At 49.8% G+C, this 27,425-nt stretch overlaps 1 protein-coding gene across 4 annotated transcripts in view; it reads left to right on the top strand.

The window, feature by feature from the left end:
• Window positions 1–8,351: 8,351 nt before the first annotated feature.
• The window catches only part of PKP4 (plakophilin 4), a 94,436-nt gene continuing 75,362 nt past the window's right edge, over window positions 8,352–27,425 (top strand). For all 4 annotated transcript variants that reach the window (XM_054177426.1, XM_054177410.1, XM_054177418.1 and 1 more), the window contains exon 1: window positions 8,352–8,496. The gene's annotated coding sequence lies outside the window, so the exon portion shown is untranslated. The remainder of the gene's footprint in view (window positions 8,497–27,425) is intronic.

Genomic DNA, 27,425 nt, shown 5'->3' with positions numbered 1-27,425 from the left:
CCAAGAGAGAGGCTATGCACTGCACCCCAGAAACTTCAGAGGTGGATTCCATGTGTAACAGCACAGGGCCGATGGAGTAAGGATGCAGTCTGACAGGCAGGGACAGCTAAGGATACAGACCCTAAAGGAGAAGTGGCAGAACAGAGTGTCCTGTGAGAGGCATCACATCCACTAAGCCATCAGATACTAAAATACTCAGTACTAAGCAGCAGCAGAAGCTCAGTGGGAGAAAGCTAAAGCAGCTATGCAAAAGTCATCAAGTCACTCTAAAAATAAATTACCTACCGAAGACTGGGCTTAAAAATTGAGGACAAAGGATGTGGATGAATGTTGTAAAATCACATCCCCACTGCTCTTCAGACAGACCAATTAATGTGATTTTGTTCCCAGCACTGCAAAGTGAGCAAAGTAAACACTTTCCAGGGTCATCATAGTTTTCTTCTCAACTGGCTAAACCCCCTATTTTCGCAAAGCAGGAAGGGGCAGAGAAGTCCAGTTCTTTGTTTTATAGAATGAATCAAGAGATTTTAGGTTGCCTTCCCTTTTAGCACATGATTCTGCCTTTGCTCTTGCTTGCTGTGCAGTATGTTAAACCATTTCCACCTACCTCATTTTCATGCTAGCTTCATTACTGATGTTTTCTCCTTTAAGAAACCCAAACCTGTATGGAAAGGGTCACTAACCCACTGCTGGGGGCCTGCTCCCCACAGCTCTGCTGTCAGACCAATTTGTGTAAGCATTTCTTAATGAGCTTCAGGCAGAACTCAGCTGACTTAGTTTGTACTGCATAGGGGTCCAGACTTTCTTTATCAGTGCCTCAAGAACATATTCCTCTGAGTAAGTCACATTTCTCCTTAAGCTGAGATACTTTTTCCCATTATGCCCTGTGGGAAGCTGTAGCTTTCTCAGTTGCAGTGATCTGCACATTTATGGCTACACTTAAAAGCAGTGCTACATCAGTCCTCTAAGGATTTGATAGGTTGTTTCACAAACCAAGCTCCAGGTAAAGGCTAACAGTCACAGGAAAAGAGGAACTGGAGGCATCAGTACCTCATGAGCTGACACCAAAGACCATCACCATACCTTCAGCTAGCCTAGCTGATCGCTGACAGCAGCATCCATGGAGCCTCAGACTATTTGTCTGCAGCCTAGGAGACAGCAAGCAAGAGGGACATATCATTTATAGGACTGAGAAGCCACTGCAGGTGATTTTGTCAGGAGCATCAGTATGGGTTTGTACAGCTTCGGCCAGCTCTCCAGGCCATGCCTACAGAACTAAGTGCAGGGCAGCATTTGGCACAGCTTCACTTTATATCACTGCACAATGTCTGACATCCCACTACACAAAAAAACCCCACCACAACCAAAGTACACTTGTCTGAATCCTCCCATTTACAGCCCCTGGAAATGTGCAGCCCAGAAACAAGAATCAATCCTCTCCAGACATTCTGTTCGCTGTGTCCTTATTCGTAAGGATCCCTGGATTTCAGTTTGAAATTCTGCACCCCTCACCTGATAAGAAAGATTACAACTTGGTACAGTTCTCAACAGTTTTTCCAGGCCTCAAATATGGCTCAGGAAGAAGATGGGTAGTGCTTTGTTCAGCTAAAGAATTGTAGCAGTCAGGAGGAACTGCAAAGGATTTTAGCAGGCCTTCCCCTGCCCTTCAGCAGATCCAAGGACCTGCATTCTCCAGAGATGGATTGCTTTCTTGTTTTCTTTATTTCCTTGTTTGCTTGCTCTTTTTCTTTCTTTTTCATTTTTTTTGGGGGGGGGTGAGGTGGGGCTTGCTTTGTTGTTGTTTGTGTGTGGTGGTTATTATAGAAACTGACTACCCCAAGCTAAAAAGCTACAGAACAGAATGATTGCTAATCACCTTTTCTTCACTGGACATCCCATTTCCTCACATCCTCTCACCAAATCATCCCTCGGGCTGCTGCAAAGCCACCCAGTTTTGTCAGGTGCAGCAATGCCCAAGAGCAAACCCAATTTACAGCCTGGTTTCTCCATCAGCTGGCTTCAGCAGCAGGGCTTACAGAGGACTTCACCAGGCACCGCTTCCCACCCTCCCACCTCAGTGTGCCACGTCCAAGCAGAACACCAAGACAGCCCCACTCGAAGCTTGTGGTGGTTTTAGGCCATGCCTTTAAATTTTAGTTACACCTAAAACCACCACAAAGCTCAGTCCATACATTTGTACAGAGTTGCTCTGCTTTGCCAAGAAAAGGTTACTTTTCTTAAACCTGAATCAGGTGGCCAAGAAGGCCAATGGCATCCTGGCATGCATCAAGAATAGTGTGGCCAGCAGGAGCAGGGAGGTCATTGTGCCCCTGTACTCAGCACTGGGTAGGCCACACCTTGAGTACTCTGTCCAGTTCTGGGCCCAGTTCTGGGCCCCTCAGTTTAAGAAGGACATTGAGACTCTTGAACATTTCCAGAGAAGGGCAATGAGGCTAGGGAGAGGCCTTGAGCGCAGCCCTGCGAGGAGAGGCTGAGGGAGCTGGGGTTGCTTAGCCTGGAGAAGAGGAGGCTCAGGGGAGACCTTATTGCTCTCTACAACTACCTGAAGGGAGGTTGTAGCCACGTAGGGGTTGATCTCTTCTCCCATGCAACCAGCACCAGAACAAGAGGACACAGTCTCAAGCTGTGCCAGGGGAGGTTTAGGCCTGAGGTGAGGAGAAAGTTCTTCACTGAGAGAGTCATTAGCCACTGGAATGTCCTGCCCAGGGAGGTGGTGGTCACCATCCCTGGAGGTGTTCAAGAGGGGACTGAATGTGGCACTTGGTGCCATGGTTTAGTCATGGGGTCTGTGGCGACAGGTTGGACTTGATGATCTTTGAGGTCTCTTCCAACCTTGGTGATTCTGTGATTCTGAACTCAGCAACTGAGCTGAAAACGTGGTCCTGTGAGCTGTTGTTCCTCAGACCTCCATTTTGCTGGAACAGGTAGCCAGGGTAAACCATTTCACAGTGCTGCAAAAAGAGGAGGTCCCAAGTTGCCTCTGTACTACCTGCAGCCCTCTCAGTGCAGGCACTAGAGGCAGGAACAGTGAGCCAGATAGGGAAACCGATCCAAGTGAAAACTAAGCACATTTCTTGCGGGGAGTTTTCTGGGGAAACCGGATCAATTTTGTAACCTAGCTCCCTGCACAGTTGCACAATCATGCTTGCTGGCAGAAGGAAAGCTGGAGAGATACCATGACAGCATAGCATTGTTCCTTTCCATTGCAGCTGGGCTTCAGCCAGATTGAAGTGGATGGGTAATCAGAAGCTTGGTGATCACGCTGAGCGCTTTGCAGGATCCAGAATCAAACAGTCGTACCTGATGCTCCAAAGCCACAGAGGAAAGGAAAAAGATGAAAATACAAATAACTTGGCACCATCCAAATAGTTCTCCTCAGTATTTTGTTTTCCCACAGGGGCAGAGAAATCTATATCCATGATAGAGCAGGAATTTGCATGGCACCATCTGAAGTCTAAAGGAACAAATTCTTTGGGTGGTGGAACACTGGAACAGGTTGCCTGAGGTCGGGGCCTTATCCCTGGAGATATTCAAAGTGAGGCTCAAGAGGGCTCTGAGCAACCTGATCTAGTTGAGAATGCCTCTGCTCACTGCGGTGGGGGGTTGGACTAGGTGAGCTTTGGAGGTCCCCTCCAACCCAGACCATTCTGTGGTTGCTGGCAAAACCCCCACTGAAACAGCAAAACATCAGTCCACTCTTGCTCCAGAAACACACCTTCTGCTAAGAGCCACAGCTCCCCACTTCAAAGAGAAACAACCCCGGAGAACACTGACTGCTTTTTCAGCCAGATGAAATTACAGTTTCCAAATTACCCCAAGTCAAGTGCATCATGATTGACTGAGCTGCTGTGACATCAACACAATGGCTTGCAGTAACTTTGGAAATCAAATTGCAGGTTTAAATGAGGGGGAAAAACACCCCACACATCTAAATAATTTCCCCTGTGAACGCTAAAGAGCTGCTCATTTGTTCAGACAGCCTGCCTTGAGCATCACTTCTTCCTCCACTTATTTCCACACACCCCCCCCCCCCCAAAAAAAAAAACACCTTTGTAATTTCAGTACCTGTAAGACAGGATAGATAACACTGGGTAGCACCAAATAGTTTCCAGGAAAGGAAAAAAAACAGGGGCAACACTTATTTTGTAACAGACATTTATCTTCAGTGACTCACATTCCCAAGGAGCAAGTATTCTTTTCTTTTTACACATCCAAGTGCCGGGTTCTGCACATTGGCCACAGCAACCCCATGCAGTGCTGCAGGCTGGGGTCAGAGTGGCTGGAGGGCAGCCAGGCAGAGAGGGAACTGGGGGTGCTGGTTGACAGTAGGCTGAACATGAGCCTGCAGTGCGCCCAGGCAGCCAGGAGGGCCAATGGTATCCTGACCTGCATCAGGAACAGTGTGGCCAGCAGGAGCAGGGAGGTCATTCTGCCCCTGTACACTGCACTGGTTAGGCCACACCTTGAGTACTGTGTCCAATTCTGGGCCCCTCAGTTTAGGAAGGATGTTGACTTGCTGGAGCATGTCCAGAGAAGGGCAACAAAGTTGGTGAGGGGCTTGGAACACAAGCCCTGTGAGGAGAGGCTGAGGGAGCTGGGGTTGCTTAGCCTGGAGATGAGGAGGCTCAGTGGAGACCTTATTGCTCTCTACAGCTACCTGAAGGGAGGTTGTAGCCAGGTAGGGGTTGGTCTCTTCTCCCAGGCAAACAGCACCAGAACAAGAGGACACAGTCTCAGGCTGTGCCAGGGGAGGTTTAGGCTGGATGTTAGGAAGAAGTTCTATACAGAGACAGTGATTGCCCATTGAAATGGGCTGCCCGAGGAGGTGGTGGAGTCACCCTCACTGGAGGTGTTCAGGAGGAGACTTGATAGGGTGCTTGGTTGCATGGTTTAGTTGATTAGGTGGTGTTGGATGATAGGTTGGACACGATCTTGAAGGTCTCTTCCAACCTGGTTTATTCTATTCTATGCTGACAATTCCAGCTCTCCAGCTACAGCTGCCTGCATGCCTACACAAAATTGGGGAAAGCCAGGAAAGCAGGCTAAGAGGGAAAGGATCACTCAACTCCAAGATAGGCATGGCAGTGTTCTGCAAGGGCTGGGAACATCTGTGCAAGATTAAAAAAAATAAGAATAAAAAATAGGGGGAAAAAAAATAGTCCAATTTGGATTACTTTCAGAACAGATTAAATGAAGCAGAAAAACGTAGTAATGACTTTGATATTTCAAAGGAGGACAACAGCAGCAATGAGACCAGCAAACACCCATTAACTGAACTGCTTGTCTACAAAGCTGGAAACGAGCACAATCATTTCAAAGGATCAGATTTAAGGCTCCTAAGAAATCAGGGAGGTTCAGGAGGGAAACTGGTCATTATATATATATATTAAAGATTTGCAAATACAGAGTCAGTGCTTTCTAAATGATTCTGAGAACAAAAATAAGATCATCTTAATTTCAAGTCACATCCCAAGGAAGGTGAATAAAAAGAAACAGGGCTTGTTTGTGATTGATCCCAGGACTGATCCTAAAGAGTCTAAGCATGTGTTTGCCAAAGGCTACTGTCACCTAGTGGAATAAGAAATCAAAAGACTCAGCCCACCATGAAGCTGGCTGTTTTGGGAAGTTGAAGTGGGACACCCTTCTGTTAAGTCCTCATGGGGCTCAGCAGAGTGATGGGGTGGGAACTGCTGCTCTGGGACACACAGCAGGCACGTTAGATACGCATGGGCTGCTCTGGGTGCCAAAGTAAATAGAGCAGCTATGGCTGTGTGACTAACACCAGACAGAATGAAATGGCTGCTCCTCACCCATGCTCATTCAGTACATTTGCAAATCTGACACGTCCTCAAAATGCTTTTAATTCTTTACACTTCTGCTGTGCCAAAACAAACTGGCTCAGGATCACTCTCTCCTCCTTGCCATTATTTCTTGCCCTTTTCCATCTTGCCTCAGCCTCCAGAACAGAGCAAGTCCTTGTGATGTATGGTTCTGCAGGGACACTTGGGACAGCCTGTTCCTCACAACACCAAGAATCACAGCCATCCACTTGGAACCACAAAGACTCTGGAAGGCCTGGAGATGACATTATGCCACCTTTCATGTTCTGCCAGACAGGCACAACAAAAACATCCACAAATAGTTCCATTTACTAGGGGGGGTAAGCAAGCTCCTTAACTTTCTGAAAGCTGTTAGCTGTAGGAGCTCAGCCAGTGTAGTAATATCCAAATGAAGATCCACCCACTGTAAGAAAAAAAACAGGTTTGAGACCATCTCATGAACCTGAGGGTGCACAAGTCTATGAGACCTGACAAGATGGCCACGGGCAGGGAAGTTGAGACTAAATGATCTTTGAGGTCCATTCCAACACAAACCATTCTGTGATTCTGAGATTCCATGAAATTGCAGGTAAAAACCAGCTGCCACTGATTCATTTAATCCAGTGCACTTTTGGTAGAAGCAGCCTTGCAACTAATGAAGGTCATTACTCTCAGAGGTGCTTTCTCATCTCTCTATTTTAGATCTACTTATTCTGATCTCACATTTTTCCTTTTCTCTTGCTAGAATTTCTACTCTCATTTGAGCCTTCTCTTTCTTTCCTCACGCGTGTTACTCTTTGTTTTAGTCAGTTTCTGTTTTAAGTTTCTATTCCTCAGGACTCCTGTTTCCTAGAAGGAGGCCACCATTCTGGTTTGGTAGCTTTCTTATCCACTTAACCCAGCACGAATCATGAGATTTTCAGGGCAGAGAGGAATCAAGACCCCTGCTGGTATCTGCCAAGTGTTCCCTGTTTGGTATATTGTAAGAGTTCCTACTCTATTAACCCATATAAATGACAAGAAACAGAAAATGATACTATTAGCCTACATAGTTCCCAGCACAACAGATTACATCTAAGTGAGAAATTAAGAGAAAAGACTCTGAGTTCACAGGTGATTCTCCATATTCAGCTTCCCCCTGCTTCTCACCTGTATTTCCTTTCTGAACAGAAGCTAAAGACATCGTTCTACTTGTAATATCAGCACTGATTAAACCACAGCAGAGCTTCTACCACCACATAGCACACTGAACCAGAGACCTAAGCTAGGCTAAAAAAACAGACACCAGTTCAAATGCAGGGATCACTTTGGTGGTTATTTTTCATCAGGATTCACGGACAGGCTGCATCAATGCAGGATGAGAAGGGGGTGAACAAGATAATCTCCAAAGCCAGCAAGGGCTGCTCAATAAACACCTCGCACTAGACAGGCGTCAGGAAGAGATGAAAGGCACAGGCAGAGTAACAGGAGAACACGTGCTTCTGGGGAAAGTCAAGGGGCAATTGGGTCTTGGCTTCTTTTAGCTATTCATCGGTTTACTATCACGCTATCACCGTTTTACTCAATGAAGGGGCAAATGTCCTACCACAAGGATAAGGGGAGGAGGCTGGAAGGAGGGGAAATGATATCAGTCAGAAACCCCTGAGGATCACAGGGAGGTTTTGTGGTCGGGATAGTCACGTAACTCACAGAGGAGACTAAGCATTGAACACACGCTGCTCGCCCCAAGCCTGCTGGTAGTGCGTTGTACGGTACCTTCTTACCTATCCCCTCAGTTTTTCCCCATCTAGAACTCTCCACGGCACGAACACAAGGAAAGTGTTTTTCTCATCTTCATAAACGCCCCGGCTTCCCCCCGCCCCGGCTATTCCCGCCCGGAATCACCTGAGGGTTCCCCCTGAACTCAGCCCCCGCTACTGCTCCTGCGAGTGCTGCGCCTGCCCCGACCGCTTCCGAAACCGCCTTCGGCGGGGCAGGCAGCGCCCCGACGGCAGCCCACGGGGCGCGCCTCAGCGACGGCCAACCTGGCCGAAAAGCCCGGCCGGTGGCGAGGGGACGCGCACCCCCGGCGCCGGTGAACGGCCGCAGCGGCCATTTTGCTACCAGTTGCTTCAGGCACCTGCGCCCCTCCCGCGCCGCGCACGGACACTCACCGCGAGGAGGCCGGCGGGCTTCGCGGTGTTGCCGAAGGAGCCTTCCACCCCAGTGGGCTCTCCTGGGCAGGTAAGCCCTGTCTCTAGCTGCCCCAGAGACAGTGCGAGGCCACCACGGCCCTTCGGCCCGGGCCGGCCCGACCCCGGCGCCACGAACCGCACTGAGGGGCCAGCGGCAGCTCCCACCCCGCCGCCGCACGGCATCAGTAACCACGGTAACCTGAAGTGCTGGCGCCATTGGCGGATTTAACACGAGGCAGTGACCAATAGTGCGCCACCCTGTACCACGCCTAGCCAATCGGCGCGGGCGCAGGGCTGGGCGCTGCGCTGACGCTACTGCGCGGGGCGGGGCGCGGCCAGGCGGAGCGGGCGGCGGGGCTCGGCGGCGCCGGCGCCACCACCGCCACCATGGAGACCCCGGGCTAGGGCCCGCCGCGGCCCGCCGGCGCGCTTAGCGGGGCCGGCCCCGCCGCCGCCGCCGCTCCCTTCTCTCTCTCTGTGCGGTGAGTGGTCTGAGGAACAGGGAGAGCCGCGGGCCGGCTGTGGCTGGGGCGAGGTGGGAGGTGAGGTGGCGGAACCCGCTGGGGGCCCGGGGCAGCGGAGCCGAGGAGCCGTCGCCTCAGGCGGACCTGCGTACGGCCCGCGGCGCTGCTGGCCGCCTTCCCGTCGGTGGAGCGCAGCGTGCCCTCTGCGCCCGCGCTGCCGTCCGGTGCCTGGCCGCGCCGCCCGGGCCCTGCAGGCGAAGGTGCTGTTGCCCCGGGCTCCGTACCGAGCACCGGAGCGGGCGGAGCGCGGGAGCCCGGGAGCAGGAGGGCGCCGATGGGGCAGGTGCGTGCCATTCGGGTTTGGGAGTCTGCAGCGGGGTTCGCGGCCGGCCCCGCGGCAGCTGCGGGTTGGGGTCGCCGAGTCTGGGCCCGCCGCCTTTACCCCGCAGCGGCAGCCGCCTTCTTCCCTCCCGGGCGCGGCGGCTTCCGCGGCCGCGGGGCGAGCCCGCGGCGGATGCGCTGCCCCTGGCCGCGCCGGAGGGCGCCGGCGGTGCGCGGCGCTGCGGGCAGGAGCTGGGAGCTGTGCCGAGTCGTGCTGGGCTGTGCCGAGCCGCAGCAGCCAGGGCCGGAGCCGTTCCGCGGTGTACCGCGGCCGTAGCGCCGCACAGCAGGGGCTGCGAGGCGAAGGTGGGGTGCCGTGGAAACTTTTGGGGATCGTGGATGTCGGCGAGGCGGTCCTGGCCTGTGCTCCCATCGGGCAGGACCGCTGGGCCTCGCAACACCGGGGACACCGCTGGGCCCAGGAGGTCTCCGGGCCTCGCAGCACCGGGGATACCACCGGCTCGAGGAGATCGCCGGAGCCCGCAACACTGGGGGCATCTCCTGGCCGGGCCGCGCGTGGTACAACCCTGTGCCGGGTACCGGGAGCGGTAGGCTGCCCTGCCCTGCCCTGCCTGTGCGGGACCGCCTGGCAGCGTGCTGTACCCAAAGACCCCGTGTCCGTATGGGGCTGGCCGGTGTCCCGGTTCTGGGGCTGTTCCCGTCGCCGTGTGCTCAGCTGAAGGCGGTTTCGGTGCGAGGGGCTGTAACCTTTGTGTGACCGCCAGGCTCGGGCTATGCATCATTAGATCTCGGCAACGGGCAGAGGATGCGCTGGCCGTGGAGCTCCCGGAGCCGGTAACTTTGTGCAGGATTCCCCCTCTGTGTGCACACCCCAGAGAACGAGGCGGGGAGAAGCAGCACACGCAGGGCTCGGAGCCTTGGGTGGGCGGTGTGGCAGCGTGCCCGGTGCCAGCCGCTGGCTGCTGCCTGTGCGGTGGGTGCAGCACAGGCTGCCGGTGCCCGGGGCTCTCTGCAGTGGCCTCACCGGGAGTGCAGGGTGTGAATCGCTGCCACATAGCTTTGGATGACTGGTACTTTCCCGTTCATGCTGCGGAACACATCCATGTCCCTCTAAAGGGCTGGGTGTTTCTGAAGTGCTGGTGCTTGGCCCCAAGACCTTTGTACTGTTTCTTTTTAATAACCTTTTGCTCCGTGTTAATTTGACATTAGTCATGGCTTGGAGCTCTGGCTGTTTGAAGGAGGAGGTGTGGCTGGACTTGCAGCAGCAATGTTTCATTCACTGGCTTCTCATTTTTTTCCCAGTCTTCTTGTATTTTGGTAACTTGGAGTTCAGAGATTATGAGAAGGATGACAACGTTTTCCCCTTTAATTAACAACTGTATTTCTGAGGCAGATGGCAAATAATATTTGCACTGAGATGAAAACATGGGAACATGCTAAATGCACTTGTTTAATTTGTGGAGCTGCACTCATTTGGTCTTGTCCATCCCATTAAAAGTGGTAGGGAGTGTGTTTTGGGGACGAGAAGTTGTTGCTAGCACTGGCACGCTGTATTGTCTCATTAAATATTGCAGTGTTACACCCAAATGAATGCAACCTGTCCCCGAACAGACAGACTGCACTGACTTTCTCCTGTTGTTTAAATGGCTTGGGTTGAAATGAGTTGCTATTAATGTTTTTAATTAAGGTGGAACAGCTAATGGGGCTTTTCCAGTAGAAAGGATGGCTTTTCTCCTTTCATCTTGTTAGACACTGAGGATAAATAGCAGGATAATAATGATAAAAGTTCTGCCATAAAGCACAGCTGGAGCAAGTTTCCTGACAGAGTAGTGCCCTGTAAGAGGGGAAAATCTGTTCTAGTCTTCCTTAAAATGTTGACAATACTGCACCTTTTGGTGTCTGCTTTTGCATGGTAGCGCAGGGTCCTTGTATAATGGCCAGCTGAATTGGGTCACACAGTGTGAACAAGGAGAGTGATAGACACATAGCTTCGTGTGCTGACAAAGTATCATCTCTGTGCACGTTGGGGTGGTTTAGATACTGAGTGCTGATGTGTGTTGTGTAAAAACTATTGTCCTCTTACATTAGCAGTAAGATGTGCCAAGAGTTTAGTGTAGCAGCTCTGCATGTGTTGAGAGGAGCCTCGGTGGAACACACAGCCTGTTAACAAACCAGGAAACGTCAGTAACAACTTATGCACTTCAGCTTCACTTCATGGTGATTATTTAAATGCATCAATAGCAGGTGAAAGGCTGTTCCAAAAGATGGGACTCTTGTCAGTGCTGTCTTATTTTCATTGGGTTTCACTGGAAGATAAGCAAGTTCTGCAAGCAGGTGGCTGATTATTTGGTGCCAGAAAGCCCTGACTAGTTCAAGGATCCCAGTGACTTAGGTTGTTTTAAGTATCATCAGGAATGATTTGTTACCAACAACGTAGTTGTTGTACCGTGGCATAGAAAAGGCCCTTAAAAAAGCAAGCAAAACTTGTGATGTGTGTCTGGAAGCAAATACCTGTGACCCTGTAGTGTATTTTGTATTGCTCTCATTTACTTTATTGTTCTCAATCAAATCAGTGAGTCAAGGCTAAACCTGGCTTTTTCCCCTGTGTGGGAGGCTGCACTCCTTCTAAGCCCTTTACAGCTCAGTTCAGTTGCCCTGAGCAGAGGGGATTTTATGGACAGTGCACAGGTTTGTGTCTGTCGTGGCAGGACAGCCCTGGTAGTGCCCTGGGATGCCGTGCCACTGGGCAGCGTCTGTGCCTGCTGTCCCTTGAGGGCTCAGCCTGGGTGCTCACTGCCACAGGTGGAAGAGTGGCTGTGGTTGCCAGGGTTTGGAGGAAAACAGCTTGTAGGTGCTGCTGCAGAGAGAACATGTCTGACCATCTCCTATGGAAAGTGCACATGCTAGCCCTGAGTAACTCAGGTTGGTGCAGGTCAAAACTCTGGAACTTCCTGAGGTTTTTGTGGCTTTTTTTTTCCCCCTCCAGTGAAAATAAGACAGCAAAACAGTGTGACTGTGGCATGTGCTGTCACTCCAGAAGTAAACTGAACTGCTTCCAGCTTCACTTATCAGGGAGAGGAGAGCTGGCATGGCTTTATGTGCGAGTGAGCAGAGAAGCAGACCTGAAGTTGTAGGTTTGGATATGGCTTGTAGGTATTACTTGTACTGTTCCTGTCTTGATTGCAAGTGATGCTGACAAGAAGGCAGTTCGAGGACTGGTGGAGATGGAGAGTGGACGCATGACTGCAGCTGAGCACAGGCTGGTGGAAATGGACCTTCTCACCGCAAGCTGCGCTTGGGTCCTGCAGCAGAACCTTGCCTCAGGAGCCAGCACATGGAGCTGGAGGGACTGCTGGGGCTGGAGGGACTGCTGGTGCTGGGCAGCTCTCTGGGCATGCCTGGCAGCTGCTCTGATGCTCTGCAGTGTTTCCTAGGGCCTGGGATATGTCCTGGTTCATTGGATAAACTTTTCATGTTCTCCATCCAAACGGAATACTCATTTATTCTGCTCGGGGAGGGTTTGAGGGAGGGAGGGAGGGGGTGGGTGAGGGCCAAGAACTGCCTCTGGTGACTTTCCCAGAGCTTTTGCTTGCACAGAAGAAAGCTGCAGCTTCTTGTCAGTTAACATCTCTACGGCTGGCACTGGCGTTTGAACCTTTGCTCCTTTCCCACTCACCGCCTCTTTCCTCTCCGCCCTTAGTGCCTTCGCTCTGTTTTCTTCCCAAGCAGAGGAGATCATGTTTCAGGAATGAGGATGGGCTCCTTTGGTCTCACAGCAGATGAATTTATTTTTAAATAATGAGATCCCCAATGCCATCATGAAAAGGAGAGGCTTAAGGAGAAGGCTCCCAGGATGGTATCTCACAGAGGTTTAATTGCTCTCCAAGCCACTAACAGGCAGGAGGACATGCCTGTCCAGTTTGGCCGTGCTCTGTGTGGGGTGGGCAGGTGTCACTGGGTCAGGGAGGTGACTCCAGCACAGGCTTGTCCTCCTTTCAGGGCATGTGTCACTGGGTCATGGAGGTGACTCCAGCACAGGCTTGTCCTCCTTTTGAGATGAGCTTCATGAGTCAGCCCTCTGCTCCTGAAAAGCAGTGTCTGGCACTGCTGCAGGAAGAGCACAGCTCAGAACCAGCTCGGCCAGTCTGCTGCCTGCCTCACCTGCCCTCCCCTCCAGTTACAGTGAGCTGTGGAGATTTGCTGGGGTTGTCTTTAACTTCCTCACCCTTTTCATTTCATCCTGTGAAGACAGAGTCACTTTGGGAAAAGTTAGGGAAAATCCCTTGTTTCAGTGCTTATGTACAAGGTGTCTTCCTACCAGAATTAAGCCAAAGAATTTAGGCATACTCTTAACATGCACATTTTGCCCTCCTGTTTAGTTTTAAGATATTGTAATTAGAAAATAGAAGGACTTTTTTTTCCTCCATAGCCATCTGTTACAGACCTTCCCCCCCCATTTTTGATTTGTGTAGCATTTTACAAAGTTCTTACCTGGCTCTGGAGGCTTAAGACCAGACAACTTCTTGTTTAATGGCTTTGAAAAGTCATTTTAACTCTGTCTTTATTTTAGTGGAGCAAATAAAAGCGTGAGCTACTGCTTTGCTTGGGAGTGACTGATCCATTCTTCAAGGAACAATTAAAGCTTCTTCCTCTCCCCTCCGCTCCCAGCAGTGGAGCCCTTTGCTTGTGATCTAACTAAACCATAGTGGGGCTTTGTGAACCTGAAATCATCGTTTATAGCCAATCTAATACTCTGACATCGTGATTAATTCATTATTAAAGAGAAGAAAGGAATCTGTTGTAAGTCCTTTGAAGGTGTGCGAGCTGAAACTTGCTCTCTGCATCCCAGCTCAATGGGGGGGATTTTTAATCTATTTACTGTTTATGCAGCCGTGGGGTGGTAATTGTGGGCAGTGAGTAAAATCACCCTTTGGGGATTGGATCTGCACAGCAGATGATTCACAGGTACTGAACTGGGCGTGTAATTAGCCGTCCTGTGCTGTAGGTAGGAGTTTAGGGGCTGGGTCCCTCTGCATCTCGGAGCAGCAGCGGGAGAGCTCGGGCTGGATTCTCCTCTGGAGAGCGCTTGTGCTGGCTGGCAGCGGGACAGGGCGCAGCAGGAGTGGTTCTGCACAGCATCAGCTTGGCCAGTGAATCTCCTCAGCATAGCTGGGTCCGTCTCCAGAGGCAGCAGGAGCAAGAGGGAGAATGTCCTGGCAGGAGATGAAGGAGCTGCAGGCAAGAAGGTGGGAGCAGTATTTTCTAGTGCCAGGCAGGGTCAGGTTCAGAGGTCTGGGGATCAAGTGAGGAAAAGGAGGAGCTAGAGCATGTGGTGCCAGGCATTGCCCTATCTAAGTGAGTTCAGCTGTAAGGAACAAGGAAGAAGTGTCAGAGAAAAAAAACAAACCTGCATTTCTGTTGGCTTGTGTGGGTGCCAAAAACTTTTCCTCTCTACCCCTGTGTAACAAATGTGGTGGTGGCATGTGTGTGGTGTGGGAGGCCTCGGGCTGTCACCTCTGCTGTGCTTGTAGCCTTTGTTACAGACGTACCCAAAAGCATTTGCACTGCACTTGTGCAAACAGCACTTCATCTCTATCTTCATTTGCTTTAAATGATTTTGCTTGTGAGATAGGATGTGAGCAGGAGACTTCCCAGTTTGCTGTGGCTTTCTGTCCCCTTCCTGCCCAGAAAGGCAGCGGCAGGCAGTGCATCAGTAGCCCTCCTGAAGGAAATCTCAGTCCAGAACTGTGCTCTTTCCTGTCTTGTATTCCAGTAAAAACAGGGGGGAAAAGAATCACTGTTCTCTGAAACAGTTTCAGAGAGAGAATTCCTTAACTGCCATGTCAGTGCAGCGTGTGAAAATGAGGTGTTTCATATCTTCCACAACAATAAAACCAAGAGGCTGCATGTAATGTGATGGATTTCAGGGGCTTTGGGCAAGTGAAGCGCTGGAGGAAGTCTGTCTGCAGATGTTTGGCACAGGTCATTGGTTGTCTTCCATGGATTCCTACTCAAGTCTTGCACAGTATCTAAAGGTAAATGAGGAGACAGATCTTAAAGAGGGTTCACAGAGTCACAGAATGGGCTGAGTTAGAAGGGACATCCAAGGTCATCTAGTTCCAACCCCCCTGCCATGGGCAGGGACACATTCCACTAGTACAGGTTGCTCAAGGCCCCATCCAGCCTGGCCTTGAACGCTTCTAGGCTTGGAGCCTCCACAACTTCTCTGGACAGCCTGTTCCGGTGCTTCACCACCCTCATGGGGAAGAATTTTTTCCTCATGTCTTTTTCAAATCCAGCTTCTTCCACTTTGAAGCCATCCCCCCTTGTCCTGTCGCTGTATGCCTTTGTACAAAGTCCCCCTCCAGCTCTCTTGGAGCTGGATATTTGAATATCAGTTTCAATCTTGCCTTTACTTAAAACTAAAATTGCCAGGTGTTTTTTTTACCTTCCAGAAATAGGATAGCAGTTTCAAGCTTGAAAGGAGATTGCATCTGTACTGTGGTAGTGCCTGAGCTCCAAATGGACGTGCCCTTCTGTGGAGTAGAGGGCAGTGCATGCTCCACAGCCTACAAACACAGAGGCAAAACATAAGGGGATAGATGGAACAAGTGGAGGAGCAGAAATGAAGAGGAGGACTTTTTGCAGTCTGTCTCTTTGTTCAGGGCACTTTGTTCCACCAGGAGCTGGTGGCTGCTTCTCCTTTATACTCTGGAGGACCAGGACCTGGTGGCTTCTCCTGCGGGCCCTGGAGGACCACCTGGTGGCTTCTCCTGGAGGGCTCTGGAGGACCACCTGGTGGCTTCTCTAGGCTGTCCAGAAGCAACTTCCTGGGCTTTCTTTTTTTCCACTGGTTGTAGGCTATGCCCCATGCCCTCCACCCAACCTCTGATGCTGGTTGAGATGTCCACCAGGAGTAAAGCTGAGTTGTTGGTCCATGTGGTTTGGTTCAGCCTTAATCAAAGGTACACCAGCAGAATTTGCCATCTGGTGCTCCTCTGGAGCCTTCATCTCAAGGTTTGTCCTTGTAACTAATGCAATGAAAATAAGCAGGGCCATATTTTAGCTGAAATAGAGACTATTGGCGGGTGAGCTGACAGATACAAGGGATCGCTTGTTTCTGGGAGCATGTTTAGGTTTCAAACAAAAGGTGAAGGAAAACACTGAACCCAGGCATTTCAGCTTGGCTCATGGCTCTGTAAGATGTGTCCATCTGCTCTGTGCTGCTTGGACTGAAATACATTGCCAAGCTTTCTTAGCTTCGCCCATTGTTCCTTAGCACAGATCGCAGCGGCAGTGTGCGCCGCCGGGATTGGTGAGGTCTCAGTGTAATTAAAGACATTCTCCTTCCAGAAGGTGTTTTTAAAAAGTCCTTGTGTAGAATTCTTCACAGAATAGAGAGGCTGAGGCCAAAAAAAAAAAAATTAAAAAAAATATAAATATATATATATAAAAATTGCTTTGATTCAAAGGGTTGAAATTTCTTAAGGAAGATCTGAAGTGCTGGTAAGGCAGCACTGCTTATTGTGGGATGCTTTTTAATTCAGGCTGATGTAATCAGTTTTCCAGTGCTGAGAGAGTCTTTTAATGTTGTTGTGGAACAGAGAGGTTATTTTTAAAGCAACACCAAAAAAAAAAACCCACCAAGAAGTAAAAAGTAAAACTTACAGAGTCATGTACTGACACTGAAACAAAAAAATTAAGCTGTCAACAGAAAACCCCACCCCAAAGACACTCAGTGACTGCAAATCTGTTGAATTGGCAAGGCAGACTCAGCACAGATTTGTCTGAGAAGCTCCTGAGGTGGTTGGGGTTTTTTTTTGCCTGCCCTGAGTGCTTAGGAGGGAGTAGGAAGCCCACAGTCCTGCAGTCAGTTTCTCCTGCACCAGTGAGAATTTCTCACACAGTGCAGGAAGAGAGAACACCTTGGGTTTTTTTTAACCTAATGTATTTATTGGTATTCATAAGGACTGAGCATTTTACATCTCTCCCTGTAATGGACGTAAAAAGAGCCTGTAAATCACAACCTGCCTGCTTGTAGGAAGGGCGTAGTTCATCAGGTGTGGAAAGCTTTGCCTCATTTGAATGATGTGGCTCGTTCTGTGAGTTTATATTGTACTATCAAATTGTATTCCTAGGATATTGATTTATAATGTATTTCAGAAGGACTGAAATGTGGAAGAGACAAGGAAGATACAGTTATTTGGGTTTCTTTGTAGATAGCAGAAATAACTCCAGTTGCTGCCATTTTCCCAGAGTTTTCCCTTGCTTTTAGAATAGAATAGAATTAACCAGGTTGGAAAAGACCTTGGAGATCATCACATCCAACCCATCATCCAACACCATCTCAGCAACTAAACCATGGCACCACATGCCTCATCCAGGCTCTTCTTAAACACCTCCAGTGATGGTGACTCCACCACCTCCCTGGGCAGCCCATCCCAATGGCAAATCTCTCTATCTATGAACTTCTTCCTAACCTCCAGCCTAAACCTCCCCTGGTGCAGCTTGAGACTGTGTTCTCTTGTTCTGGTGCTGGTTGCCTGGGAGAAGAGACCAACCCCCACCTGGCTACAACCTCCCTTCAGGTAGTTGTAGACACTAATAAGGTCTCCCCTGAGCCTCCTCTTCTCCAGGCTAAGCAACCCCAGCTCCCTCAGCCTCTCCTCACAGGGCTGTGCTCGAGACCCCTCCTCAGCTTTGTTGCCCTTCTCTGGACACCTTCCAGCAACTCAACATCTTTCCTAAACTGAGGGGCCCAGCACTGGACACAGGACTCAAGGTGTGGCCTGACCAGTGCTGAGTACAGGGCACAATGACTTCCCTGCTCCTGCTGGCCACACTATTTCTGATGCAGGCCAGGATGCCATTGGCCTTCTTGGCCACCTGGGCACACTGCAGGCTCATGTTCAGCCTACTCTCAACCAGTACTCCCAGGTCCCTTTCTGCCTGGCTGCTCTCCAGCCACTCTGACCCCAGCCTGTAGCACTGCATGGGGTTGCTGTGGCCAATGCTTTACTTCAATGCATCATATTCCAACAGGACAGAAATGTTTTGCTGTGGTTCTATTCCGGGTAATTTTTGCTACACAAAGTTGAAAATCATGCTGTCTGGACAGCATCACAAACTCTGTGATGTTGTTTTCCAGAGGTGACAGTTTCCATGAGACCATCTGATCATAGCTTGTTTCTCAGTTACCCAGTCCTACCTGCACATCTGGGCAGGTCAGAAGCATTGGTGGACCAACATGAAGTTGGCAACCTAGTTAGTGTTAGGGAGCATTAGTTCAAATAGCAAAACTGCCAGCCATGGAAGCCTTCCTGCAGCCTCTTGGCAGATTGTTTTAAAGCTGCTGCTTTGGTTGCTCTGAAGAAGGAGCACCTGTGAGTCCTCAGCTCCTTGCTGTTTGTTGGGGGCTGCTTTCTGGTGTTTACTGAATCGTGGCTTTTAGAATTGATTGTTCTCAAACTTGCCTGCTATGATTGAGTATTGTGAAAACAAAGCATCTTGCTGTGCAGGCACTTTGAGGTGTAAACATAATCTTCTCCTTGTGAGTGGAAACTGAGACTGATCACGCTTTAGAATGTCCCCAGGTGGCATCTCATGGCAGGCCTGCTTCAGTGGCTATGCCATCAGGACAGCAGCTCAGGAGTGCCTCCTCTGCCTGTCCATCCACCAAATGTGTTCTTTCATGTGTGCAGAACTCTCCTCTGACAAAGTCAAGGCCTGCTCACACGAAGCAGGTGACTGCTGCAGTATTTGACGCTTCTCTTGGTGCTGACAGTTGGTTTGGTGTGGCCCTAAGCGAACCCTTTCCCAGGTTCACTGCAGAAGGAGGCAGTGGGTGAAGCCTGTTGCTGTTGTCTACCTGGCATGCAGCCAGCTGCCTGCTTGGACTTCTCTTTCAAAATACTTGCTGCATCTGTCTCCCCTCCAAGCCTTCAGATGGGCAAAATTAAACATGTTGGAGGGAGGGCAGGCAGGGTTCTGCTGCATCAACTGCCCTTCTGTTCTTTCCCTTCTTGCCCAACATCTCCTGCAGGCTGCCTTAGCCTCATTCTCCTGCCTTGAAAGCATGTTGCACAGAGTTACAGCCAGGCTAGAGATGTTCATCTTGGGTGCAAAGATGGCTTCTCACTGAAGAAGTGTGGTGTGTCCTTCTCCCCCACTATGAACACATCCTGTGAAACCTCTGCAGTGTCATTCTACTAACACTCATTAACTAATTAACAACTACAGAGCATCTGCTCTGGCAATTGGTAACAACCTCAGCCAGAAGGAGAGCAAAGATGTGCTTGTGATAACTAAACCATCTTCTTAACTTTCTTAATTGTTACAGCTTTTATTGTATCCCACTCCCTCCCATCCTATTGCCATCCTTTGTTTCCACTTGTCAGCAGGCTTTATGAGTTCTTAAGCTAAGGCTTCAGTGAAGAATCCTTATGGAAGACAATCAATTGGAATTTAAAACTCCTGAGCTTGCTTGGCCTGTATTTCAGGATCAAGGTTTGGTTCCAGACACCAGCTGAATAACTACTGTTCTTCAGCATCCTTTGTTATAAGGAGCTGGCACTTGTATTTGAAAGGTTTTTAAAAGAGATTCTTTACAGACTATGGCAAAAGAAACCCCTGGGAAACAGCTAATATTCAGTGTTCAAGATATTTCTTCCCTCATATGACACAGCTTCTTTAAAGGTAACGTAAGTTGGGACTCTATCTGCTTTACCTTTCAATTCCCATAAATCAGCTGAGCCTGAAGGCTGGTTAGTGCAACCACCTTGCTTCCCAGTGGTGGCTGGGAGAGGAACCAGGGAAGCCAGGGAGCCAGACCTGCATGCTGCTCTGGTCCTTTCTTCTCCAGCACCTGCTGTGGGCCACGGTCAGCACAGACTGTAAGGCTGGCTGGTCCTCCAGGCGCAGTGGTGTCACTGCTGAAATGCCGGTGGCAGCTGGCTTTACCACAGGCCTTTGCTGTTCAGGCTTTTTCATAGAACCAATAAGGTTGGAAGAGACCTCAAAGATCATCAAGTCCAAGCTGTCACCCAACACCTCATGACTAACTAAACCATGGCCTTAAGTACCACAGTCCAGTCCCGTCTTGAACACCTCCAGGGATGGTGACTCCACCACCTTCCCTGGGCAGCACATTCCAACGGCTACAACTCTCTCTTGCTGGAAGAACTTTCTCCTCACCTTCGAAGCCTAAACTTCCCCTGGTGCAGCTTGAGACTGTGTCCTCTTTCTGGTGCTGGCTTGCCTGGGAGAAGAGACCAACTCCCACCTGGCTACAACCTCCCTTGAGGGAGTTGTAGACAGCAATAAGGTCACCCCTGAGCCTCCTCTTCTCCAGGCTAAGCAACCCCAGCTCCCTCAGCCTCTCCTCACAGGGCTGTGCTCCAGACCTCTCCCCAGCCTCGTTGCCCTTCTCTGGACATGTTCAAGAGTCTCAATGTCCTTCCTAAACTGAGGGGCCCAGAACTGGACACAGGACTCAAGGTGTGGCCTAACCAGCGCAGTGTACAGGGGCAGAATGACCTCCCTGCTCCTGCTGGCCACACTGTTCCTGATGCAGGCACACTATTCTTGATGCAGGCTGCTTGAAACAGGACAGTCCTGTGACTGAGGGCAAGCTGGCCTTTGAACTCTGATGACTTCTGATTTTTAATAATCTCTTCCATGGTATGGCAAGTGAACAGCCTTTGTGTTTCAGTAGTGTCGGGGACTTGGTGTGCTCTCAAAGGACTTTCGTGGTGGACAGCCTCTTACGGTCTGAAGCTCAGACTTCTTGCCGGTGTAACTTTGTAATCTCAGCGTGAAGCAGTTTTGTGTGATACTGTCTCAAGATGTAACAATGTGTTACATGGGTAAGGCTCCTGACCTCATAGCTGTGCAAACACAGACTGCACCTCTGCAGTTTTGCATGCTTTCAGCTTTCCCCTTGGCTTCTCCTTGAAGACTTTTTCCTTGTCCACTTGGAAGTGGACCTGGTAACACTGAATAGAATAGAATAGACCAGACCAGGTTGGAAGAGACCTTCAAGATCATCATGTCCAACCTAACATCCAACACTGCCCAATCGACAAAACCATGCAACCAAGCATCCTGTCAAGCCTCACCCTGGACGCCCCCAGCGACGGCGACCCCACCACCTCCTCAGGCAGCCCATTCCAGTGGGCAATCACTCTCTCTGTGTAAAACTTCCTCCTAACCTCCAGCCTAAACCTCCCCTGACACAGCCTGAGACTGTGTCCTCTTGTTCTGGTGCTGTTTGCCTGGGAGAAGAGTCCAACCTCTGCCTCACTACAACCCCCCTTCAGGTAGTTGTAGAGAGCAATAAGGTCACCCCTGAGTCTCCTCCTCTCCAGGCTAAGCAACCCCAGCTCCCTCAGCCTCTCCTCACAGGGCTGTGCTCCAAGCCCCTCACCAACCTTGTCGCCCTTCTCTGGACACGCTCCAGCAAGTCAACATCATCCAACTTTATTTGCCTTTTGTCTTTTTCATCTTGAAGCATGTACTAGGAGATGCAGTGACTGTGCCTGTGGCCAGTGCCAAGATCCTTTCTTCACCTAAATGCAAGAATGTGTAGCTCTCAGGCTTCCTGCAGAGCAGCACTTTGGGGTCGGTTTGTAGGTTGGCTGGTGATTTCCCTGTGCAGTTTACTTGGGCTGGGCACATTCAGCATCTCCCCCCAGGTCAGTCACAGTTTGGCATGGCACAGCTGCAGGTGTGCAGGTTTCCTTCTGTGCTGCTCATTTTGGACTGGTAAGAGCAGCTGTAAACCTGACCACCTTGGTTTTCTCTAGACTGAACAGCCAAGATTAGATCATAGAATGGTCTGGGTTGGAAGGGACCTCCAAAGGTCATCTAGCCCAACCCTCTCTGCAGTACACAGGAGCAGAGATCAGGTTGCCCAGAGCCTTGTTGAGCATCATCTTGAATATCTCCAGGGATGAGGGCCTAAACCACATCCCTGGGCAATCTGTTCCAGTGTTCCACTACCCTCATGGTAAGGGACTTGTTCCTAGCATCTACTCTGAATCTATTCTTCTCTGCGTTGCTCCTTGCCCTATCACTGCAGGCCTTTGTGAGCAGTCTCTCTCAGATCCCTGTGTAATCCCAGGTGAACTTAAACCAGAATGAGATGTCTTACCTAGAACTATCAGAGAGAGATGCATTGGCCTGAACTAACTGTTTTCAAATGCCAGTTTCTACCTTAAAACATGGTGGAACCTGGATGTGTGATTCCAAAACTCTCCTGGATGTCCAGATGTACCTGGGGCCATCTCAGTGCTATGGGGAGATGCTAAATGTAGAAATTGCTTTGATTATTAATAAGTTCAGCTACTGCATGAAGATACTTGTGTATATTTTATTCAAGAGCCCTAATTGAAGTGGCCCTACCACAGGAGGAAAGCAAGCCTATCACCTTGATTTGACCTGAACGTTTTCCAGTTGCAAAGATGCCAGCAGGATGTGAATCAAAACAATACTGACTAAAAACATCCCAGAGGAGCAAGCTGCTGAGTTAACTGTGTGATGGAAGTAGTGGGGCTTTCTGTTGGGTAGATAGGATTTTTCTTGGTATAAATAAGGGGAATTAGATCTGGTGTTAGTGTGATAGGGACCCACTCCAGGGACCCTAACTGCAGTCACAGCAGCGCTGGCAATAGCACCAATGAGCCTCCTGTCAAGTGATAAACTCAGTGACCAAAACATCACTTTTCCAAGGTGTTCCTTACACTGAACAATTTACTAATTTGTAGCTGCAGAGCTGTATTTTGCTATGGTCATTTATAGCCTTTTTGGTCTTCCCTCAAATGTCTCTTTATCCTCATTTTTTACCCCCTAGCATTCGTATGAACCAAGATCTCCTCGCTCTCTGTTCTGCAAGGTTTCTGCCTGTCAAAAAGGAGGGTTTGAACCCTTGACTCAGTAACTTTTCTGCCTCAGTCTTCACTGGCAATCTTGCTCCTTGTTCCTCCTGAACTGATAGACCACGAGGTGAGGACCACTATGCTGGAACGTCCCCCACAGCAAACTCCTGACCAAGGTGTCAGCCCCTGGCTTGGACAGCAGCACTCTGCACTGGGTTAGGAACTGGCTGGAGGGCTGAGCCCCGAGAGTGGTGGTGAATGGTGCCACATCCAGCTGGCAGCCAGGCACTAGTGGTGTGCCCCAGGGATCAGTGCTGGGCCCCATCCTGTTCAGTATCTTTATTGATGATCTGGAGGAGGGGATTGAGTCCATCATCAGTAAGTTTGCAGATGACACCAAGCTGGGAGCAGGTGTTGGATCTATTAGAGGGTAGGAAAGCTCTGCAAAGGGACCTTGACAGGCTGGACAGATGGGCAGAGTCCAAGGGCATGAGATGGAACACATCTAAGTGCCGGGCTACAGGCTGGGGTCAGAGTGGCTGGAGAGCAGCCAGGCAGAAAGGGACCTGGCAGTGCTGGTTGATGGTAGGCTGAACATGAGCCAGCAGTGTGCCCAGGTGGCCAAGAAGGCCAATAGCATCCTGGCCTGCATCAGAAATAGTGTGGCCAGCAGGAGCAGGGAAGTCATTGTGCCCTGTACTCAGCACTGGTTAGGCCACACCTTGAGTCCTGTGTCCAGTTCTGGGCCCCTCAGTTTAGGAAAGATGCTGAGTTGCTGGAAGGTGTCCAGAGAAGGGCAACAAAGCTGGGGAGGTGTCTGGAGCACAGCCCTGTGAGGAGAGGCTGAGGGAGCTACTAAAGAGAGAATTCTGTGCAGCTGATGTCACGCAGACCTTTTCCATTGCTTGCATTGACAAAAGAAGTGGAATGTTGGACACTTCCCCTAAAACATGAGAAGTGTCAGGCAGAGGTTTGAGCCTATTTGTGCCCCTGCCTTGCTGGGTATGTTCCCATCTGCTCTGGCATTTGCAGCTTTACCTCTGTGGTGATATAAGACCTGAACTGTGTGTCCGAGGTGAGCTGTAAAAGAAGTGGAGGCTAAGCCCTCTGTGCAGCCTCCTCTCTGTGTTTGCTGAGCAGCTCCATTTCAGTGTTTAAAATGGGATCTCTCAAACAGCAAGGCACCAAATGCCATTAGGTGGGTTCATATCCTGTTAGCATCTGTGACTGATCCTGCTGGCTGGGATATCGAGAAGACAGCTAGGATCTGGCTTAAAGCACTTCCCAAAATGCTTCATTTCCAGATAGCAGACATGATAGAGAGAACAAATATTTCCAATTCCTGTGGTGCAGCAACGTGGGTGTTGCTTGTTGATTCCTCCCTTTGGGATGGTGCTGGGCTCACTGCTGTGCTGCAGGGTGTTGGGGTGTTGGTTGGCTTAAGGTGTTTTCCTGCCTGGTGCTCAGCTGCTTCCTCTTCCTTGCCGTGCAGCGCTCGGAATGTTCAGTGTAAGACCTGAAATTGTGTATACTTGTATGGAGCTTAAGTAAGGCATTCTAAAAACAGATATGCCTCTAACTGCAATTATTGTTTTAAGTGTTAGATGAAATAGCAGTCTTGCAAGTTCTGGAAGTGCATTCTTTTCTGCTGCTGTCATCCTTGAGTCTATTTCCTGAGCTGTGGTGTTGGTGTTTTCCTGGGCTTGCAGAGAGCAAGCAAGAGCAGGCTCTCTCTGGTCTGAATGTGGAAATCCCCTCAACCAGTAATTAATTGCTGCATTCTTTTAAGACTTAAAATCACATAATTTCCCAACTACTTTGTGCTATTGAGACAATTTGCTTTTGATGGGCTGTGTTCTAAAACCCTCATTTTGAGCTTTGCTTTAAAGCACAGTGGAAAGAACCGATTCAGTTTGTCCCTTTCCTGGTGGCAGAGCTGCTTATTTAAATCTATCAGTATTAATTGTCAGGCACAGCTGAATCCTAACTGTGAACATTTAATTACTTTCTTTCCTGTTGTCTGAAGTTATGGAAAAGTCTTTAAAAAAACCCCAAGTTTGTTGGAATTTGGAAGGAGTTTGTTGGAATTTGGAAGGAGACAGAGCACCCCTGTGCAGAAGAGACAGTTCCATTTGAATAATTAATGTCACTGATGTTGTCTGATAGCTGACAAGAAGTAGCTTTTGAATGCTGTCATTGATTATTGTTTGCTCTTTCCTGCAGCCACTTCAATATTTCAGCTGTTGTCACTTTTCTCTGCCGTCTGTTTTGTAACCAAACACAGGCAGCTCCTACAGAAACTTAGTGTAGCTTTGGTTGCTCCCTTTTGACCTTTTGAGTCATTCAACTTGAACTTGGTGCACACAACTGGATGTCCTCCTTCAGCTAAGGAGACTGGGAAGATCATGCATTTCAGTGCAGTGGGGAGTGGAAAGCAAGCAGGAATTACGGTCAGGGTTTGTATTGTTTCGTTTTTTCGTTTGTCACAGGAAGATGCTTTGGCTACAGGTACCCCAACTGCAGGTTGTTTTCCACAAGGCTGTGGCTTTGCTACTTGTATTCTGTACTTAGAATAGAATAGAATAGACCAAGTTGGAAGAGACCTTTGAGATCATTGAGTCCAAACCCATCTAAACAGCTAAACCATGGCACCAAGCACCCCATCCATTCTCCTCCTAAACACCTCCAGTGATGGTGACTCCACCACCTCCCTGGGCAGCACATTCCAATGGCCAATCTCTCTTGCTGGGAAGAATTTCTTCCTAACATCCAGCTTAAACCTCCCCTGGTGCAGCTTGAGACTGTGTCCTCTTGTTCTGGTGCTGGTTGCCTGGGAGAAGAGACCAACCCCCACCTGGCCACAACCTCCCTTCAGGGAGTTGTAGACAGCAATAAGGTGTCCCCTGAGCCTCCTCTTCTCCAGGCTAAGCAACCCCAGCTCCCTCAGCCTCTCCTCACAGGGCTGTGCTCGAGCCCCCTCCCCAGCTTTGTTGCCCTTCTCTGGACACCTTCCAGCAACTCAACATCTTTCCTAAACTGAGGGGCCCAGAACTGGACACAGGACTCAAGATGTGGCCTAACCAGTGCTGAGCACAGGGGCACAATGACCTCCCCGCTCCTGCTGGCCACACTACTGCTTTGGTGCAGGACTTGGATTATCTTTGTAGCCTGGGTGAACTTGAACCTAGGCAAGCCATGGTTGTGTATGTGGACATAACATGACATCAGTGTGTCACTGGGAGGGACAGAGAAGCATCAGCATTCAGTTGGAGTTGGGATCAGCTGCTTTCAAGCTTGGTATTTGTTTTTGGATACTCTCCTGCAGTTCATAATTTCCAGTGCTGGCCTCACCACTCAGTGGGGTGTGTGTTCCCATCCTCTGCCCCCAGCCATCATCTTCAGAACTCTGGCAGTGGTGCTGGCTGTCACCTGCTGTCCCAGGCAACCATGTCTGGGCAGCACCCATGACACTGCCTCACTACAACTCTCCTTTTGATGTGAGGAAACCAGTGCCTACTACTCTGGGTGCAGCTTTCTAACGAGTGACACTGGTTGCCTCTTCTCCCCCATGCTGTTTTCACCCACACTGGCTGGGCTGCTTGTCAGAAGACCCTGTGGCAGTGTCAAAAGCTTTACCTTCCGAATGGATTTCTTCTAGTGCTCTTGTCACGGAATAAAATTAGGTAGATGTGATGCAATCTACTCCTGACAGCACTTGAACTTCTAGTGCCTGTTACTGGTTTTGCTGTGCTTGACCTTTTTTTTTTTCAATTATTTTTTTTTCCCCTGCTCAGAAATTAGACCAGAATGTAAAGCAGGGAATTGAAGGGTACAAACAAGAATGATGTTGCAAGCAGCCTTGGAGATTCCTTTGAAACATTGGATTTGAGCTTTTAAAAGCACAGAATCACAGAATTTCATGGGCTAGAAAGGTCCTCAAAAGATCATAGAATCAGTAAGGTTGGAAAAGACCTCAGAGATCATCAAGTCCAACCTGTCACCCAACACCTCCTGACTAACTAAACCATGGCACCAAGTGCCACGTCCAATGCCTTTTGGAGGAACACCTCCAGGGATGGTGACTCCACCACCTCCCTGGGCAGCACATTCCAATGGCCAACAACTCTCTCTGTGAAGAACTTTCTCCTCACCTTGAGCCTAAACTTCCCCTGGTGCAGCTTGAGACTGTGTCCTCTTGTTCTAGTGCTGGTTGCCTGGGAGAAGAGACCAACCCCCACCTGGCTACAACCTCCCTTCAGGGAGTTGTAGAGAGCAAGAAGGTCTCCTCTGAGCCTCCTCCAGGCTAAGCAATCCCAGCTCCCTCAGCCTCTCCTTGTAGGGCTTGTGCTGGAGACCCCTCCCCAGCTTTGTTGCCCTTCTCTGGACACGTTCAAGTGTCTCAGTACCCTTCTTAAATTGAGGGGCCCAGAACTGGATACATCATCCAGAGCAGGATCACCTAGAGCAGATTACACAGGAACACATCCAGGGGAGTTTTGAGTATCTCCAGAGAGGGAGACTCCACAACCCCCTGGGCAGCCTGTTCCACTGTTCTGTCACCCTCACAGTGAAAAATTTCCCCTCATACTTACGTGAAACTTCCTCTGCCTCAACTTCCACCCATTGCCCCTTGTCCTGTCATTGGGCACCACCAAGCAGAGCCTGGCTCCAGCCTCTTGGGACTCACCCTTTACATATTTACAAGCACTGATGAGGTCACTTCTCAGTCTC

This window comes from Dryobates pubescens, chromosome 2, assembly GCF_014839835.1.
Source record: "Dryobates pubescens isolate bDryPub1 chromosome 2, bDryPub1.pri, whole genome shotgun sequence".
Classification (NCBI taxonomy): Eukaryota; Metazoa; Chordata; class Aves; order Piciformes; family Picidae; genus Dryobates; species Dryobates pubescens.
Note: the sequence above shows the minus strand (reverse complement) of the source record. Positions and strands in the feature narration are given on the sequence as shown.